The sequence below is a fragment of the Ornithodoros turicata genome, unplaced genomic scaffold (genome assembly GCF_037126465.1).
Source record: "Ornithodoros turicata isolate Travis unplaced genomic scaffold, ASM3712646v1 ctg00001175.1, whole genome shotgun sequence".
Lineage (NCBI taxonomy): Eukaryota > Metazoa > Arthropoda > Arachnida > Ixodida > Argasidae > Ornithodoros > Ornithodoros turicata.
The window spans coordinates 75,616-94,297 of NW_026999489.1; the positions used below are offsets into that span (position 1 = coordinate 75,616).

The 18,682-nt window shown below is 46.1% G+C and overlaps 2 long non-coding RNA genes across 2 annotated transcripts; both read right to left on the reverse strand.

The window, feature by feature from the left end:
- Positions 1-363: 363 nt before the first annotated feature.
- On the reverse strand, positions 364-2,307 carry LOC135376607 (uncharacterized). Its single transcript, XR_010417765.1, has 3 exons — positions 2,281-2,307; positions 1,802-1,858; positions 364-497 (listed from the first exon to the last, which is right to left on the reverse strand). It is a non-coding gene; the product is annotated as an uncharacterized LOC135376607 (long non-coding RNA).
- Positions 2,308-3,567: 1,260 nt separating this feature from the next.
- Positions 3,568-4,125, reverse strand: LOC135376608 (uncharacterized). Its single transcript, XR_010417766.1, has 3 exons — positions 3,938-4,125; positions 3,689-3,875; positions 3,568-3,627 (listed from the first exon to the last, which is right to left on the reverse strand). It is a non-coding gene; the product is annotated as an uncharacterized LOC135376608 (long non-coding RNA).
- Positions 4,126-18,682: the final 14,557 nt, after the last annotated feature.

Consider the following 18,682-nt stretch of genomic DNA (forward strand, 5'->3'; position numbering starts at 1 on the left):
AAAACGGAGCATGCATACTACTTCAGGTACTGCGACCTTTTGCAGATTCTGGTGACATGCATTTATATTGGCTTAATAGTACAATTAAAAGAAAATCCCTCATGACTCAAAATAGGGAGAAGAGTGTGCTGGTACTTCATGCGAAGGGAGTTTGAATAGAGCACGGAGAATAAGTTGCCATATGAGCAATTGCACCTAACTTTAGATATTTTCTCAGTGTCAACATGCACGTGAAACAAAATACTTACTTCCTTTGGTATATAGAGTATACTTACCGAATAAAGAAGAGATTTGGCTTTGAATCGTAGCAGCCGCAACAGGTGACAAAGTATCAGGCATGCAAATCACAAGGACCTCATGGCATTGTGGTCGATAGAATCCATTTTTATTGGCTCAGACTGAGTACAATTCATTGTAACATGTATGAGGGTTAGTAAGAATCATCAGCATGCACAAATGCCGAATGAACTGGACAGTTCCCCATGACATCCAACTGTCTGCAAATACACGTATTTATCTAATTTTTTTCCTTTGAGGGCACTTCTTAATGCAAAAATATTTAACCTCGAACTGCACTATGCACAGTGCATTATTATTTGCCCCACCCAACAAAACAAATATCAATAGTTACTCGTATCAATAGTTACACACTATACAAGTGCATCATGAAAAACCGACCAGAGTGCTTCGTAATAAGAGTGCTACACAGAAACTGGAGGATACCTTTGTGGCACAAACAAGTGCTGCTCTTGATGTACCACATGTTTGCAACTCAATCTTTTTATCACTCTCTTCGTGAAGTGGTCTGACCAGTTTCTCGTGATGTGACATGTATATGTCAGCCGCAAATGTAACTGTGAGTCTGTTCAGCAGGCATGAACAGCTATGGACACAGTTGTATGAAATCTCTGTATGACGCCTTAGCGACTCTCCAGAACTTCAGAACAGAACAGTATGAGGAAAGTAGTAGTAAACATGTAGACTGCGTCCTAATATTACTCTTTACTAGGGATGTGCCAGCCGAATCCGCGAATCCTCAAATCCACGAATCGTAGGCAGGGATTCGAGATTGGGGAATCCGAATCCCAGTGCCCAAAACGGCGAATCGAGTCTTTCAAATCCACTGACCACATTTGGTTGATTCTTTTATAAATTGGCGCCTCCGGAGTCCGCCGAAAGCCTCATTGACCGACGGGTGTTTTCTTGTTTGTTTGTTTACATTGCTCTGGACTGAAAGAGTTCAGGCTGGAACTGTTACATTACAAGTTTAAAAGTAATATGGTTTTGCTTTTGATTGTTGCTTTAGCTTTATGGAAATAATTCAGACACGAGAATTTATGAATTTTTCGTAGTCGATGAACAATACGTTAGATATACTATATGGGTATACTTTCACCCGAAACTGAACTTTTTTTTTTCATTCAACAAATGTGTCATATTCTGCTTCAAAGCACTCTCCAGTAGAAGTCTTCTTTTTTTCTTGGCTTTTCAAACTCTTTTTAAAAAAAGGATTTGAAAGATTCGAGATTCGTAAGATTCATGGATTCGCAGAAACTTCCTGGGATTCGGATTCGCAAGATTCTGGATTCGTCCCATCTCTACTCTTTACTATACTTCATTCCCAGCACTGTGTCCACCAGAAATTGCAGGACATAGCCATAGCGTGGAACTGAGATTTCAGACGTCCGTGTCACAAGTTGTAACTAAAGATATTGCATCTGTTTCCTATCAGGTACTGCCAGTTCACGACATAATGTATAATATCATATTCAAGTGTTATGTTTATGAGTATTACCCTTACCACGAGCACGCCTCTGCTGGTGCTTGGGCTGGTAAGGGAGGCAAGCGGGGAAGTGCCCTGAAAAGGTCAGACAGATAGGAGCATAAATGAATAGTGCATCATAAAGATGCTCAATTTTGTAGAGTCCGCATACCCTAATTCATGGAGGAAAGAAGCCAAAGGAGAGAGTGGCTGCCATATAGCTGTTGGTTGAACAAAGTTCCTCTCTTGGCTAGCTGCTCATGTGCTTCGCTCCCTCTCCCCCCGGCCTTTGTTTGACCAACACTAATGGCACCACACTACATCCTCTAATTTACATTGCCCATGTGGAGTAACATCAATTCCGCCACTTTTTGTCCTCCGTTTCCACCACACCTTCTCCAACCAAGATAATGTGGTGCGCTCCCTCCTTAGGTTTCTTTATTCCTTGCTTTAATTATAGCAGTTAACCTCCCTTGCATGCAGCATTTAGATACTACAAAAAGTGCAATAAGACTTACTACAGACGACAGCCTGGATGACTGAACGGATGGCCCAGGTGTCCCTACTGAACTTGTGTCATCAGTGAAGCTCTAGAAGCAAAATACAAAAGATAGCATTATGCTGAAAAGACGTTATTGCTGCAACAAGATGCACAATTTATGACACCTAAACCAACAGTCAAAACCCACGTACCCACAAGTTAAATGACGGCCCTAAGAACTGCATGCATAAATACTTATTGCGTAGTCGGTGATATGTCTTACCAATGGGTCATTTTGTTCGTCACATATAAGAATATGTGTGCAGTCAAACCCAGTGCTGTCCTATAGATTAAGAGAAGGGATATTGTAATGGAAAACTTCCCAAGTTGAGATGCTAAACAGCACCATGACAATGTGCATGCGGAGGTAAGTGAATAACTCACCCCACTGATGTCTTCTTGTACGTCGCCCACCGATATGTCCTATAGAGGGGAGGAAAAGGATATAGATACGAGTGTGTTCAACGAGCGAGTGTCAGGAAAAAATATTTCAAGAGAGCAATAAAAGAAAAACGAATGCTACTTTCCTGCTACATGAGTAACAAACGGGTGATACTCCTGACATAGAACCTGTTTGTAACTCAGGTAGCAGATTCAAATATTTTTTTCGTGACACGCTCTCGTTCAACAACCTGCGTAAAGGACAGCAATTTGGACTCCCTGTACTTCAAAATAAGACAGTTTCTACAGGCATAGACTCATCAAAAGTTTTATTGAAGCGACTCCACATAAAGATAGTCGCCCATGCCATAACGTACGTTTCAGAACCACTGCAATACGTTTTCAGGAGATTTTTAGCACTTACCAAAGCAGGTGAAGGAGGCACAGAAGGCATATCCGCGACCTCGTGCACCTGTAATATGAGAACAACTGTGATACTCATATGTATACTGCCTGCGACACAGTTGTTCGAAATCTGGGTTCTACCACTGTGAAGCCTTTCTGCAGTTCCTGGTGAACACCATGGGGAATGAAGGAGTACACACTGGCAGTGGGACCTAGTTTAACTTTTTGCTACTACTTTCCCGACACAAGTTCGTCCAGGTCTCGCGGGGAGCCGCTTGGGCATGACACTGAGATTGAGACAACCATGTCGCAGGCATATACTGTTCACATTATATATATGCTCACATGTCCTGCCTCTTGTGCACTGGGTTCTGGCATGCTCACTCCTGGCATGCTTGACTGTTCCTCAAGCAACTGTGATGAGATAATAAGAAGATGTGCTGTTTATTATAATACACATACTGTCATCAATGCTTGCCTCTTGTGCGCTGGGTTCGGGATCGCTCACTCCAGCAACTTCTGGCTCCTTCCCAAGCAACTGGAGGCAATGCAGCCACCGATAATTGACTACACCATTGCATTTTGTTTACGATGCCTACCTGCTGAACCTGCAGCGAAGGAATGGGGACAGCACCTTCACGTAGACGGACCCGTGTTAGCGAAGTTCTGTCGAAGTCTTCGTTTCTGAAGTGCTTCGAGCAGACCACGCTGTGTTTTGTTGGCACAAAGTCTGGTCTCCCGATCGCATGTTCCCACGACAATCGTAGAGACGGTTCTCGAGGGAAGCTAGGAAGTGTAGTCGGGAAGTGAAACTACAACTGAAAGCACATTCCAAGTGGCGTACTTACTGGTGGTATGTTATGCCAGATGCTTTGCCAGCAAACGTGGAACGGTTACTGCAACCCGGATAACAACAAAGTACCATGTTCGATTATGGATACGCCATAAAAAATTCGGAAGACTGATGAAAGCAAAACACAATCGCGTCTGAACCCTAATCCCGACTTTGGAAAATCTCGCCGCCGGCGAAGCAGACGAAACGGGGGAGCGAACAGGCGGAATGATCAAAACATAAGGAAAACAAACCAGCGGGGCATATCATTGGATGATGGCTCCGTGACGTAGGTCCATGACAAGATGGCGGCGTTGCCACAAGCGACCGCTTGAGGGTAGTTACAAAAATGGCGGACATATGGCCCCCCTGTGCTTGTGTCGGACGACGCACACGCACCAGCCAGGCACGACAGAGTGCGCCATCTGTGGTGATGAGACGGAGACTATGGAACATGTTGTTCTGAAGTGCCGGAAGATTGCGCCACAATCCGTCTCAGAAACCCTGACCCAAGCACTGGGATTTGGAATTGGTCTCGAAAGGAACATTGAAATAACAAAAAGACGGCTAGAAAACTGGTGGCAAGAAAGTGGCCAGGGCACCTTTTGAAAGGATTGGAACTCGGACACTTGAGGATTTTAAGGCTAGGACGTACAACTTATGCTGTGCTGTCCACCCGCTACAAAGGGGCAGCCGCCATCATCATCATCATCATCGTGTGTGTGAGCGAGTGATTGCTGTTTACGATGTGTTCATATATCGCTTTGTAGTGCTGTAATGTGCAAATTAGCGGACTTTATAGCGGCTCTCTATTTTCCGTCGTTGTCTTTCGAGCAGCGCCTGTTGTTCCGGTAAAAATCGAGTTGAATGAATCGCCACAGCCCCAACGTATATCGCGCAGTGTTGACCAAGACCAAGTCAAGCAGGAATTCTGGTGAGTAATGCTTTCGTAGATTGCCTGTCTTAGTAGTGTGCTGTCCACACATAGTTGGATTCTCATAAGAGTAATTTAAATTAATCAAAACAGCTGAAGTGCCTGTAATAGATGTAACTCGGTATCCGTTCGTAGGTTTGCGCCGTTTCTAGTTGGTTGCGCGTTTAGGAACAACAAATTTATTCGAAGACGATAAGATACCGATAATGCATCACCGTACAGCAGCATTTACTCGTATCATTGTGAGCCATATTTCATTTGTTAAAATTTGTCGTCGTATTTCTTCAAAAATAAAAGCGCAAGTCGGCGTACTTGAATTGATCTCCAAGAACTGCTTACGTCGAACGTCTGCAAATGTTGTACTTATGTGCCTTCGCGCACCATAGTAGGCACAAAGCATATCTGATTAGAATAAATACTTCAAGAGGAAGTCATTCAAGTACATTGTTATTTATAGCTGGTTTTCCATTCCAGGCATGGTATGTGGCTGCACGAAGGATTCCGGAAAAGAAAAACAACAACATGGCTAATAGGATTTTGCTGCCCAGGGAGTCCTGGCGAAGAGGTGAGCTGTTAAGATCATCATAAGGTTCTGTTGTGAAGTGAGAAATTTTGTAGTAGTGCACGAATGTTAATTCGTGCACTACTTTTATAAAAAAGAAACCAGAAATGGAAAGTTATGCATGCATCATTTCATGAATTGTAATGTATTACTATTTGATATTCACATGTTTCCATTAAGGGAATGAACTACTGAACCTATATTCATATCATGGTCATGCTCTGTGCTTACCGGGAAGTCACATTTTTAAGGCTTGTCATTCTTTTGTCTAAATGAATATTTATGTTAACCTTGTATGAAATAGCAGACACGTATCAACACGTGTGCAGCTTGTGCACATTAAAACGAGCCATGTAGAGACAAATGCTTGTTGTTGTTTTTTTTAATATTCTAGCCTATTCATGGTTGCTCATCGCTTCTTGCAGGTTTACTCATTCCAGAAGCAAGAATTGTATCATTGTAAGGCGAATGGAAATAAACTGACATCGACTGAGATAGGTGCTCTGTCATGGCCAATGACTGTCGGATGGCTCCAAAAGCGTCACAACAAAGCCAATATTCATCTAGCTCTCTACAAGTAGCTAACTCCACATAGTAGCCTGCTTCACAGCCTACACTAGCTTGTGGGAGTACACATTACACAATATGTTGCATTGTGCTGTGGTATGATAACATACCGTTTGTCTCGCAATATGTGTATATAAATATGATAAGGGCCCTAAGGGCACAGTGCATGGCTTATACCCTGCTGAATATATATCCATACCTGGCTGCGACATTGCATATCAATGCAGGTTACAATACACATTTTGACATTTGGCCGTTATGAGACATCTTCGGCCGTAATGAGACTGCCTTCGGCCGTATTGAGACTTTGGCCGTAATGAGACACTTGGGGATTAAAGGATTATCGGCCGTATTGAGACTTTCGGCCGTATTGAGACATCGGCCGTAATGAGACTTCGGCCGTAATGAGATACAATCGTTGTCGCACCCAGAATCAGCGGGGGGGGGGGGGTTTCGTATCGAGCCCCCTCTACCTTGGAGGTCTGGCTACGCCACTGCCCATACCCCATGTTAGAAGCCCATTGGCCGAGACCGTGCGCGCGCTCCGATTGGTCGAGAATGTTTTGAAATCGCATTTTGTACGCGCGCATATGCGTGGAGGGTCTCGGCCGTTTCAGCACAGTTTCGAAATAGCACGGCCGGCATGTCGTCGTCCCGTGTTCGGTGGTGTAAATCGACAGAACAGTTTGCAGAAATATGTTCGCGGGTGTATTCGTCCGTCACTGTGGGTCTACGCGTGTTGTGCTGTTTCTGGGCACAACTATTATCCCACGAACAATCTATCAACCGCGGTACCGGAATGCTTCATGAGTTGGAGCGTGAAGTTCGGGAGCCGTTGGATTTCGAGGACTGTCAACAAAGACAGGATTACGTGCCACACAAACGCTTTTCGCTTCGCTATAATGGATGCACCACAAGCAGCGAAGGAAGATGCTCATCATGAAATGATACGCACTCATGAGACTGGCTTATTTCAGCAACTGCCTTCTCACTTATTGTATTGGCGGCCATGCAACATGTTGGATCCCACTAAATCAAACGGAAAGCAGTTTCTCATTGATACACATTAGGCCAACTCGTCATTCCTTCTATTGGTGCAGTGTGTAATGCACAACATGTTGGACCTCATTAAATCAATTGGTGTCACTGATGACCATTAAACCAATTCGTTTAATTGGTTCCTTGCTCCGTGATGTGCTCTTCGCCACACAACACGGCGGAGCCTGATTTCGCGGAGGCAGCTTCCCTGCTTAACTTCGAGTTCAGTCAGTGAGAAATATTCGGCTTTTACACGTTGAACGAAATCGCAGTCTGATTTCTCATTGAATCTCATTAAAATTGCGGGCAGAAGTTAATGAGATCATGCCTACTATTTCCAGCAGGGATGTCTAAAGTTTCGGTAAGCTCCACACCGTTTTTTTTTCTCTTCTTTTTTTTTTTACAGCGATTACTCAACGACTCGATTCAGATCGTACGTCTTTCGGTGCATAGACTGGTAGAAATCCACCGGACCAGTAGAACAGTACGAACGGAGTTGCCTCAGGACAAGAGATGCCGGTATTTCAAACTGTTCGATTTCTCTATTCGAAATATCGTCGGCTGCTTTCCTGAGGCCACTCCCTTCGTATCTTCCGGTGCAGATTTCTCACATTCGAATGTGGAAAGAGCAAAACTCTTGCACTATGGGAAAAGGGGTTCGAATTGTACTTGAGGATCGTTAGAGTGCTTGAAAGATCTTCCTTGTGTGCTCGAGGTGTTCATAAGGTACGATGTTGGGCTGCCCAGCAGTGCACCAGTGGAGCATCTGTTTTCCGTTGGTGGTCTTCTTATGACAGGGAGACGTGGCAGCTTTACAGACAAGACATTCGGGAATACCTTACTCGTGACGTTCTATACAAAATTACACTGTAAACGGAGCAAAGTTCTGCCGCACGACACTAGCTTTATTGAGCGTGACAGATACCTGTTCCTTATAGCTGAGACATTACGTCTACTAAAATGTGGGGATGAATTTTGAATAAGACGGGAAAGCCGGACGCTTTCGGTATAGAACCTCTCCGTACAGCACACATGCCAAACCTTTGCACCATATTGCACCAATTTACTGAGCAGAACAGTAATAGGATACTGCAATCAGGGAACTGTTCTTCATTAAAAACCTAATAGCTCGGGTATCCTTCTGATGCGTGTCTGTCTACAGTGATAATACTAAACGCAGGAAATGGAAGCGTGCGAAACTTTGCGCAAATTCTTCCGAAACCGTCTGAAATGAAATTGATATCATTGGTCTTTCAATAACGCTCACCGCGTGGCTAGAACTTCCTGGTTGCGGTTCGGCCACTCCACGTGTCGTACTGCATCCACATGAAGAGAACAAATGTTCTATCGAAAATAAATGCAACGTATCGTTAAACATATGATATATACAGGGTGTCCCAGCTAACTGTGAACATATATTTTGTAATAATAACACTTTTTCCAAGATGAAATCAATTGCAATATAGCATATGCTGAAGGGCACTCCCTAGGAGGGCTTAGCAAAGTCCAAAGGCAATGTCTTAATAACTTTCATTAATTAACTTTTTGATTATAAATGCTGCAAAGTTGTCCCAATAAGAACATCTGTTCTTTTCGGTCACCTGATATCGTAGCCGTTTCCAGAACAAAAATCCATTCGATAGCTCGCCCGCAAAAAATTCGTGAAGGAACGCCATTTTTCTTTATTTTGTTCATTGCGCTTCTTAGAAGACGCGTCTTTCCTTCACCCCCAACGTGAGAGGGAGAAAGAGCACAATATCGCCTCTCGCGTCCTGGAAAAAGATTAAAGGAAACAGAAAATGCAACCCAAGATAAGGCCAGTTCCGATAGAGTCACCCGATACATTTGTTTTTGTTTTGTTTCCGCAAGTTAAAGCTCATCTTCGACGCATGAGGTGGCACTGTACTCCTTTCCCCTCTCACGTTGGGGATGGAGGAAATACGCGTCTGCGAACATGCGCAATGAACAACAAAAAAAAAAAAAAAAAGGCGTTCCTTCACAAATTTTTTGCGGGCGATCTATCGAACGGATTTTTGTTCTGCAAACGGCTACGATATCAGGTGACCGAAAGGAAGAGATGTTCTGATTGGGACAACTTTGTAGCTTTTATAATTAAAAACGTTAATTAACGAAAGTTAATTAAGACATTGCCTTTGGACTTTGCTAATGCCCTCCTAGGGAGTGCCCTTCAGCATATGCTATATTGCTATTGATTTCATCTTGGAAAAAGTGTTATATATATTTTTAAAAATATGTTCACAGTTAGCTGGGACACCCTGTATATATATCCACATATGTGTGGAATTAGAGGAATGCAGTTGACCACGAAAAATGAAGATATTCAATCAGAATCAGAAGTGGAGACAGTGCTTCTACAGGACAAGGTATAAAAGGGGGACTTTATTAAAACATAAGAGGGGTTAGTCGATGTTTCGATACCGGCGCTGTCTTCAACAGGAATAATTCTTCCTGTTGAAGACAGCAGCGCTGTATACGCTTTCAGTGGTTAGTTAGCGCACCATGACGGGAGGAATCACGTGTTTCGTGACCTTCTGACACCATCCGCTCAAACGTTACCTGCCCGCGTACTGCTTATGAGGCCCAAAAAGGCTGAAACAGCTGTCCACTACTGCCATGGTGACGTTTGAGTTACAAACATATATATATATATATATACCTTGTAATTGTTGATAATACTATGATTATCAACATAGCTGTATAAATACTTAAAATAAATAAGTAATGCGTTCAATAGAAGTAGAGGAGGGAACAAGACAACAAGGCTTTTCTTTCTCGTGTTGTTATACATGGTCTTGGGTTGCAGTTTTTGGTGTTCTCCGCGGTCTACTGCGCTTTTTACTTATTTTACGTATTTTGTTTTCAACTCATTCGGCCAGATAATTGTATTCGATTGTGTTTTTCTGCTTCTCTATTTCGCTTCGATATTTCCTTCTTTCCCTCATTCCCCATTTGTATATACATATATATATATGTCACCCTCAGTCACCCTCCCAGGTGTATATCGCTCGCTGAGTGACCCCTGGTTTGCCAATCCCGAACGATGCGCAGCTACCTAGGGCCGACGAGCCGCAAACACGGCGAAACACGTGTCCTCTGGTGCTGTCGCATCGTTCAATGAGAATCTATCTATCTATATATATCTATCTATATATATAGAAGTTCAAAAAAAGACGCGGAAACAGATTTTAGCGAAGTTACAAACACTAGTTTATTACATAGGGAGACGTTAAAAAGTAAAATGTGCAAGGGGTCGACGTTTCGACAGTGGCTCTGTCTTCGTCAGGACAAAAGATGCTTAGGTGGTTACACAGTACTTAAATAGGTTTGGTACATGACGTCATAATCGGTACGGGCACACCACAGGCGTTTGTCAGTGAGTCAGATTCGAGAATATTCCAGAAGGTCAAGTCCGGATGTGATGTCATTCGCCGTAGGTCACTGTCCGCTTTGGGGAAAATTCCGGGGCAGGGTGAGCGCTGCTTCAAACTTTGCTGAGAGAAAAAAAAAGAAGAAAAAGACAGAAAAGAAACGAAAAGGAAGAAAGTGTAGCTCATCTAGGCGGCCAGATTTCTTACCGTTGAAAGTGCTCCCAGATCTTCGTTAATGTTTGATTGGAATTTGTAAATGAGACAAGATTCGCATTGTTCCCTGCACCGATCTGAGCTAAAATTTGATTGGAGAATAAAAAGTGACACATTATTTAGTGAATGACCTAGCTGTTTGAAATGGCGAGAGACCGGGAGGTTTGGCTTTTTTGTAACGTCAGATCGATGGTTGTTGAACCTGATCCGAAATCATGTTTTAGTCTGACCTACGTATTGTGCTTGGCATATTCCGCACTGAATGACGTAAATGACGTTACATGAATTACAGTCGAAGTCACCGTTAATTTTGACGGAAAAATTGGAATTAGTACTTTTAAGTACTTGGGTGCTTTGCATTAATTTGCATATTTGACACCTGCGACCATCGCACGGGTGACAGCCGTTTCCTGGATGCGCTGCTTGGCTAACCTTAGAGCTAACTAGATTATCGTGCAGGTTGCGCGCGCGCCCGTAGGTTACCTGCGGTGATTGATTGAAAATTTGTCCCATGAGCACCGATTGGAGAAGGATACTATGGTGACGGATTAGTATACTGTTAACGCTTGGAATATTGTTGCTAAATGTTAATATGAAGTTTACGGAACCATTATCTAACATGCGTTTGTGGGTTTGGAACAGGGCTTTGCGATGTGCTTTGCGGGCTTTCTTTAGTGCATCGTCAACTATAAGCTAGGTGGAAATTGACGACCGATTAATGTTTCCCTAAGTTCAGCTAGATTTCTGTCCAAGTCACCGTCGTTGGAACATATATGCGCCTGTGTCGAAGTGCTTGGCTGTAAGGGATGGCAAGTTTAGTATGACGCGGGTGACAACTGTTAAATGCTAGATACTGATGAGAGTCCGTAGGTTTACGGAACCGGTTTGTGGACAAGACCCCGTTGGTTAACTTTACTTGGACATCGAGAAAGTTAACAGTTCAAGGGGAATAAGAATGGGTGACCTTGATGGCCGGATGTGCTTTGTTAAAGTCGCTGATAAATGTGATTAGGTCATCTTCTGAGTGTGGCCAGACCATGAAGATGTCGTCGAGGAACCGCTTGTAAATCGTGGGCTTCTTTACGCGCTTAGACAGAAATTCCTCTTCTAGAGCTCCCATCAAAATATTTGCATAGTTAGGTGCCATTTTTTGTACCCATAGCCGTGCCATGAACTTGCAAGTAGTGGTTACCGTCAAATTCGAAGTTTTTTTTTTTTTCAGAATAAGATTGAGAAATGTGCATAGGACACACGGATCGTATAAGGTATCAGAATATTTTGAAAACGCCCTTTCAGCTGCAGCAATGCCATCTTCGTGGGGGATGTTAGTATACAGAAATGAAACGTCTAGCGTGACTAGCAAATTGAAGAAGGAGGCTGACATTCACTTAAAACTTGAAGAAAGTGATTGGTATCCTTAATATAGGGTGGTAGTTTAGGAGGTATATCTTTAAGAAGGTGGTCAACAAAGCTTGAAATGTTCTCGGTAGCTGTACCGTGGCATGAAACTATTGGGTGCCCTGGATTTCCAGGTTTATGGGTTTTAGGGAGCATATAAAACCTGCCCGCTGCGGGGTCTTTGAGGAGTAGATAATCGTATAGGGTGGAATCTATCTTTGTACTTGCTTTTAGATCTTTTAGACTGCGGATAATATGAGCCGTAATTTCCTCTGCAGGGTCAGCCTCGAGGAGTTTGTAGAACGATGCGCACGATAATTGCAGGATGCCTTCGTCAATGTAATTTTCTTTGTCCATTGCTACGATTGCACCACCTTTATCAGCTTTTTTAATGTCTATATCACTGCGGTCCCGAAGGTCCGAAAGGATGCGCTGCTCAGCCGGCGTTAGATTTGGCTTCGATTTGCTGTTGCACCAGCTCCCGTGGCATAGTGGTTAGAGTGATCGCCTTCCACACCGAGACTGGGAGCTGACACTTGTTCGAATCCTGTCACCGGCTGTGCTGTCTGAGGTTTTCCCTGGGTTTTCCGTAGACTTTCCAGACGAATGTCGGCACAGTTCCCCTTGAAGTCGGCCCAGGACGCATACTAACCCCCCCCCCCTGTCCCCCACTCCTTCTTGCTGTCCTATCTTCATCTGTCCACGTCTATATGCCGCTCAAAGCCACAGTTGTTTCGCGGCGCTAACAAGGAATTAAAAAAATTGCTGTTGCATGACTTATTGTAAGCGTTAATGATATATTTTTGAACTGCACGGATGTATATGTCCAGAGCCTTTTCACGGCTAGCCTCTGGCGTAAATTTGGATAGCGGTTTTAATGGGTTGGAATCTGACTTAGGTTTGTCATGAAGGTATTCCTTCAGACGTAGACGGCGGGCGAAATTATCTAAGTCCAGATAAAGTTGGTATTCATCTACCTTGTTGTTACTGGGCAGAATGAGAGGCCACGACTGAGTAGTGAGATTTCCGATTCGTTAAGTTCGTGGGACGATAAATTAACGACGTTATGGGACTTTTGGGGTAGCATCTCCGCAGATGAGGCTGCTGGGGTGGGATCTGATTTTCTAGCAAGCACATGATGATTTTGCGATGGCGTATTAGTTGTACCTGCATTACTTATATGATCACAGTCCTGAGCTGACACACTGGGTTCAAGCGTAGCTGGAGTATTAACGTTGTCCCTGACTAGCTTCCTCCGCTTAGCATTGCGGATTGCCTCTTCCCTTTCTTTTGCGTATTGTGCTAATTCTAACTGGTGGTTGTCTGTTAAGACATATTTACAATCGATAGTTTTCGCCTGGGGGGGACATGTTTATTGAGAAAAAAAACCAAGGAAAGGTTGGTCAGGCAAAGGCCGACTTGCTATTCCTTTTGTAAAGAGGAACGGAAAAGGAAAGGGGACGAAAAGATAGGAAGAACACGAAAAAACGAAAGAAAGCGGATAAGAAAGAGGAAAGAAAACGAAAAAAAAGAGAGAAAACGATAAAAAATGGAAAGAAAACGAAAAAAAAAGGAAAAAGGAAACAAAGAAACAAAAAGAAAGAAACGAAAAAAAGGAAAGAAATCGAAAAAAAGAAAGAAAACGAAATACACACACACATACACACAGACAGATACACAAAAGGGCCTTAGAGGCTGGTCGAGAGACCAGTTGCACGGAGAAAGCTCAAGAGGGCAGTCGTAACTGCCCCCTGGTTGTGCAGGACTGGGCCGAGCAGGGTGGCCAAAGAGACGTTAGGGTAGCCAAGTTGTCGCAAGTGGCGTTGGAGGACGAGTCTTTCTGGGAGGTACCGGTTACAGGATAGGAGGTATTGCTCGATGTCGGCTTCCACATAACAAGTTGTGCAATCGGGGGAGTTCGTCTGGCGCATTTTATGCAGGAGTGAGGGTGTCCGTGCAACATTCATTCGAAGGCGGTGGAGGAGTGATTCTTCAGCTCTATTGCAGCGGCAGGCAATAGTGAAGTCCTGCATGGGGTCAATGAGACGTACGAAATGATGATATGAGGTAGAGTCCGCTCGGAACTGGCGGGTACGGACACAACGCCACCGACGAATGTGCAGGGAACAGACAGAGATCATTAGGGGCAGAGGGGTGGCAGGAAGAGCTCTGTGAGATGTTGCGTCTCTTGCTATTCTGTCTGCGCGGGTGTTACCCAGAAGGCCTACGTGTTCCGGGATCCATTGAAGCGTCACAGAATGGCCAGTTGCCGCAAATTGTGTCAGAGCTTGTAGTATGAGCGTGTGGAGAGTGCATATGGTGCTGGGGCGAAACGAGAGCAGCAAATCCAGTGAAGCCTTGCTGTCAGTCAGAACAACCCACTGTGCAGCCGGCAGACCGAGCAGGTGCTGTAGAGCAGAGAGGATGCCGAGGAGTTCCGCTTCCATAGAAGACATTGTTTTTGGGAGGACAACGGCTTGCTGAAAGTCACTATCAGGAATATAAAATGCAGCACCCGAGCTGTCTGCCGTGACTGAGCCGTCGGTGTATACCTGGCGATGATTATGGTACATGGAGTGCAAACAATGAAGAGCGAGTTGGAGGGCTACCGGTGCGGGAGTGTCACGCTTGCGCTGAAGATCAGGGAAGGTGGAGCAGATATCAGGACGCGCAAGGGTCCACATTGCTGGCGCATATGTGGGAGTGGTTGGGGAGGGAGGAAGATGATCCTTCAGGCGGGCGATGGTCTTGCCGAAAGCTGAGTCAGGTCATTCGTCGTCAATATGGCAAAGATAGTAGTGAGGGTGACTGGTGAGATAGCGAGAATATACTCGAAGTGTATCAGCATCCCGCAGAAGAGGGACAGGAGTCTCCCGTGCTTCGGCAAGAGTGCCGTAAGTCTCTGATGTTCGTGGTACTCCCAGACAAATGCGAAGGCCTCGGGCTTGGATGGTAAGGAGCTCGCGCTCCTGTGTTTGGCTGAGGGCATGCAAGATAGGGAGGCTGTAGCGTAGTGTCCCCAACACGAGGACCTGATGGACGCGATGAAGATCAGAGCAGGACGGGCCCCAGGACGCACCAGCGATACGTCTGAGGACGTGAACTGAGGCAGCCGCCATTGTGGTAATAATGTTCACATGGCGGGACCAAGTTAGGTCGCGATCAAGTATAACACCTAGGTATCGGCATGAAGTGGCGAAAGTCAGAAGGGAGCCGTCAAGGTAGAGCGGATACCTGCGGAAGCACTTGCGCGAGAACGCCATTGCAACAGTCTTCGCCGGCGACACTGTTAGGCCACGGGAGGCAAGATAGGTGATAATCACATGTTGAGAGTTTTGCAGTCGGAGCTGGATCGTATCTCGACGGGTTGCAGAAGTCCAGATGCAGATGTCGTCGGCGTATATTGTGATGGATGTATGAGCAGGGATCAGCGGGGTAAGGGAAGCCATGATAAGATTACATAGGAGGGGGCTATGGGCACTGCCCTGCGGGGCCCCACAGGTCACGTGGTGCTTGGTGGTGTCACCACCAGCGGTGCGCACGAAGAGATAGCGGCCTGATAAGAAGTCCTGTATCCATCGCAGGGGGCAGCCGCCAACTTGAGCCGCAGTAAGAGCATTAAGGATGGCAGCATGGTAAACACTATCGTAGGCTTTCTTTACGTCGAGGAACACAACGACAGTCAATAATCCCTCTGCTTTGGCTTGTTGGACCTGACTGACTAGGTTGATGACACAGTCCAGCGCTGATCGGCCCGGGCGGAATTCCGCCATCACTTCCGGGAAATACTCAGCAGACTCAAGGAACCAGCTGAGACGCGTGAAAATCATGCGTTCAAGTGTCTTCCCTATACAGCTGGTGAGAGCAATGGGACGAAAAGAGTCAATGTGATGCGGCGATTGGCCCGGTTTGAGTATAGGAACCACCATGGCCGTCTTCCAATTTTCTGGAACTTGTCCGGTACACCAACTCTCATTGAGAAGCCGCAGGAGGTGCAAGCGGCCCGATAGGGGAAGGTGCAAAAGGGCCTTATAGGTAACCTGAACTGCCCCAGGTGAGGTGTGCAGGGGAGCGGCTGCAAGTGCAGTTTCGAGTTCAGAGAGGGTGAAGAGCGTGTCCAGGACAGGATGACTTGGCGCATGGACTGGGACTGCAGGCGTTACTGATCTGGGGGTGCTGGTGGTAAGTCTTACACAAAAATCTTCGGCAATTTGTAGTTCAGGCTGTGATGTACAAAGGGACAGGGAGCGGAACGGATTCCGCTGAGATACAGGGGAGGAGAGGCCTCGTAGCACTCCCCATATCCGGGAGAGTGGTGTACGAGGGGATAAAGACGAAGTGAACCTGCGCCAATGGTCCCGCGCAAGCTAACGCAGATGACGCCCAATAACTTTCTGAACCCACCGGGCTTCGAGGCGGTCAGAAGCGTGACCAGTGCGTCGGGCACGGCGTTCCGCGCGACGACGAAGAGTACGAAGCCGCTCGTACTTAGCATCGACGGCAGGGAAGCACACCGGGACACGGGAGCAGTTAGTAGCAGCCTGCGCAGCACCTGCTACAGTACGAGCAAAATCCTGCTGGTTTCCCAGTGCATCGTTTGAGGAAACTGACTCCAGTGTGGCCTCATAGAGCTGCCAGTTGGTTCGTTTGACGGAACGTGATTTAGCCGGCTGACGCGATCTTCGGATGCTGATAAGAACGGGCAAATGATCGCTTCCAAGGGTGTCGGCATCTACTCCCCATGTGAAAAGATGAGCCACTGATGTTGACACAGCGGTAAGATCAAGACATGAGGAGAGGTATGTGGCTTGAAGAAATGTTGGGGAACCGTCGTTTAATATACTTAGAGTTCTGTCGGCGAAGAGGTCCGCAAGGCGCTGCGCTCTTGCGTGGGTGCGTGCGCTACCCCAGACGGAATTATGCGCGTTTAAATCGCCACAAAGCACAAGCGGCGACGGGAGGCTGGCAATAAGTGTGTCCAATTCAGCAATGTCGTAGGGAACACCAGGGGGCAAGTAAAGGGAGACAACCATGAGGTCAAGGGAGCCTAGACGAACGGAGCAGGCCACGTAGTCACCAGTCCCCTGCGTGCGCACTGTCCGCCGTAATACGGGGATGTCAGACCGGACGAACAGCGCGACACGACTTGTTCGTCCTCGGGGTTCAGAAAGGAAGGTAAGGTAATTCGAGAGCCGAAAATCTTCTGTGATACCGCATTCGGAGACACAGAGCAAGGGGAATTTGTGCAGCCATGTGAACAGGTGAAAATCATGCGTCTTCGACTGGAGACCTCGAGCATTCCATTGAAGAATAGTCGTGTGGCGATAAGGGGCTGTTGGAGGAAGTGGCGGGTGATTAGCCATTCACAGGTGGAGAGGGAAGATGCTGAAGTGCTAGTACTGCTTGAACAGCCGGTAGATCTCCCGAAGCAGGTATTTGTTGGACAATGGCGCGCAGTGCAGTGAACATCATAGCGATTATTGCGCCAAAGGAGTGATCCTCTTCCTCCGGTCGAGCTTGGGATGCCTGAGGTGATCGCGGGAGGCTGTCTTGAGGCGCCGGTTTTCCAGATGGCTCTTGAGTCTTGACAGCAGATGCAAAGGTCTTTAACGGTCTCGGGGGACGGTGCGTCGGCTGCTCTGCGCTACACGGAAGCCGTGGGAAGTGGGCTTCTCCAGGGGGAGGACGCCGCGAAGGTAAGGTTGCTGCACTCAGGACACGTCGTCGGTTCGCAGCGACCGCGGCCTTGGCAACTCTACAATCACGGTAAGTCGCGGTATTCTGTCCACCACAGTTGGCGCACTTCGGCTCTCGTCGGGCCAAACATTGTTTGAAATCATGCGGTCCCGAACACACTTTACATTGCTGGGAGCCTCGGCAATTCCTGGCATAATGACCGTATTTCTGGCAGTTAAAGCACTGAACCGGGGGGTCAATATACTCCGAGACTGGATAGTAAGCGAAGCCAAGTTGTAGCTTTGCAGGGAGCACGCGGCCAGGCTCAAAACTGAGAAGAACACTTGACTTAAAGGTCAGCTACGCCGATTTCCCGATGTGTTGAAACGGTTGTGATATTCAGAACGAGCACATCCTACTGCCCCCGAAACGCACCTTCGTTTCTCAATTTTGTCTTCCTATTACGAAAACTAATTCATCAAAGAAACCAAAACAAGCCATGGGCGCAGCCATTTTTGTGACGTAGATGAGATAAACCTGCTCCATCTACGTAGATAGAGAATCGTGTGTCTGATTGGATGAAAGCTGAGGCTTTCTCTGACTTCCGTGGCGTCTTCTCCCGTTTGCGAGGAAATCCAGTTATGGCCGCCGGCTACGATGAGCGTTTCGTCCGAGGTAATCCCGAGAACTATTGAACGATGGAAACAACAACCGGGAATTCACCTCAACATTATTTTCGGCGTGAAATTGTGATTATGTGCTCGAGAACTTCGCAGTTCAGCCGTTCACCTGCCATTCACATCAACCCGTTTGCTGGTTTTACTACAAGTGCAGGAATGGGAGCGATTGAGCAACAACGTGAGACTTGGTGATTGTTTGAGCATATACCTGCAGAGGACTGGTCTTCAAAGAAAGAAGGCCGTATTTCTGCCCATGCACATCGTGCTATTGCCAGGCTTGTTACACGAGATACATATATTGTGC